Raw genomic sequence first — 2,401 nt, 5'->3', positions numbered from 1 at the left:
CGGTTACACTTCGTAATTCCGAAGCTTCGTAATTCCGAAGGCTCTTTATTACGAAGGTTCGTAATTCCGAAACACGTAAATTGCCTATACCTCGATGTTCGTTTATCCGAAAACGAAAAAGGGTTCGTTAATCCGAACATTTGTGGCAATATTCCGACGGTTCGTTATTCCGAAGGTTCGATAATCCGAAAACGAAATAAGGTTCGTTGTTCCGAAGGTTCGATAATTCGAAAACGAAATAAGGTTCGTTGTTCCGAAGGTTCGATAATCCGAAAACGAAATAAGGTTGTTGTTCCGAAGGTTCGTTAATCCGAAAACGAAATAAGGTTGTTGTTCCGAAGGTTCGTTAATCCGAAAACGAAATAAGGTTCGTTAATCCGAAAACAAAATAAGGTTCGTTAATCCGAAAAAATGAAAACCGGGAAAGCAGAGGCAAGGGGGGGACACTTGCCGTTCAATTGTTATGAGGATGGGAAGGCAAGGGCGGCCAAACGAATTTTCGTTTGGGGGCCGGTAAAGCCAACAAGTGAAACTCATACGTCAATAAAAAATGAAAATAAGTTTTTTAAAAATCCGAGTAGATTTCTGCTGTCATTAAAAAGATGTGTATCTAACTAAAGAATTAACACGAGCGCAAAACGCGAGCTTAAACATACTGACCAGAAAAGGAACCTGTTAAAGAAAGCATTTAGTGACCTCTTTAGGATGTATATTTCACCAATCGAATGAGAGTGCGAAGCGCAAGCTGAAAATTTGCAATATTCCAGCCTGAAAACTTAAATTGTATACTTTAAAACAGGGATTCTCAAATAGCGGCGCACGCGCCACTTGTGGCGCACCGAGCCTTGCGGAGTGGCGCGTGGGAGCCGGACCTATGAAAAAATTCGGAAAATATGTATGAAGAATGGATATTTGATGATAATTTTATACAAATGGAAAAACAAGTCAGTTATATATTGAACTTAAATCTCTAATGATTTTATTTTATTCTAACGTTATGGTTTTTACATGCTTGGTGTATGAATTCATGTTGGACTGTCAATAGTAATTACGACAGAGGTATACAAATTATTTCTATGATCACGTAATCTAATATCCCCGTTCGACGGATATCTATCACGGTTTCAACTAGTTTCAACTAGGATGACAATAAGTCCATGATTTAACACTCTTATACAAGTTATACTTGACAACCCATGCTTTTAATCAAAATGTGGAGCTTCAATTAAAGTAATTGAGAATGACTGGCCTAGTTTGAGCTTGCGATTCGCGCTTTCAACATCTCACAAGGATCATTATTAGTATTATTTTTAATTTTATTACCAGCAGAAGCTGTTATTAAAAATGGCATCCCCTCCAATGCAAATCCTATTATCTAGAGCAGTCATTCTCGATTACTTTTGTTGAAGCTCCACATTTCTTGTTGACAATCTGTACTGCTCCACTAGCGCTCACGAGCGAAATATTGCTATGGGGCCCCTGGTGAGCTCGAGGGGCATAGGCGGTGGAAGCGGGGGGTGGGATGGGGAGACAGGTCCTCAAAAAAAGTTTAGGTGGGGGACGTTCCCCCCTCCCCCCTAAATTTTTAGTTGATAACCTTTTTTTTTGGGGGGGGGGGCTTGTCAATTTTGTTTTACATGTGTCCATCACAAAATTTCAGGCAGACCCCCCCCCCTAATTTTTGGGGCTTCCGCCGCCAATGTCGAGGGGGTGGAGCCCCTAGAAGCTTTGAAATGTGAGGCTAATTAATATTAATACAAGATACACAAATGCAAACAAACTACACAGTTTATCATTTTTCAAGTGATAAGTGACTTTTCACAACATACCAGTGATAGCGCTGGCACACATAACAGCATGTAATACCTTGTGCAACATTTCTCTTTCACAGCTTCGGATTTTAAATAATCCGCTTTGGAAACAGAGTTTCTGATTTTTAATATGTCTAAAATTCCTTACTTCTGTGAAAATTATTTGATTAAAATTTCCCCGAATTATTTTTTGTGATGCTACACGACTTGATTTTATGTCTGAATATATGCCACATTTTTAGATATGATGTGCTTTGCCAGGAGTCCAAGTTGTTGATTAAAAGCATGGGTTGTCAAGTATAAGAGTGTTAAATCATGGATTTATTGTCATCATTTCAAATGCTCTGAGCAATTCCATCAATTCGAAATTTCTAGGCGTAGAAATAGTTGAAAACGAGATAGATATCCGACGATTACATGTATAATCTATTGCTGAGATTTTTGTTGAAGGGCCAACGATATTTCTTCTTCTTTTCTTTTTTCTTCTTCGTCATCTTCTTCTCCTTCTTAAATTCTTTTTATTTGGCAACTGACTACACTGTTAGAAAATTTATCCTTAAAATAAAAGAAGTTCCTGCAGCAGAGTCTCG

This window comes from Lytechinus variegatus, chromosome 6 (genome assembly GCF_018143015.1).
Source record: "Lytechinus variegatus isolate NC3 chromosome 6, Lvar_3.0, whole genome shotgun sequence".
Taxonomy (NCBI): domain Eukaryota; kingdom Metazoa; phylum Echinodermata; class Echinoidea; order Temnopleuroida; family Toxopneustidae; genus Lytechinus; species Lytechinus variegatus.
Note: the sequence above shows the minus strand (reverse complement) of the source record.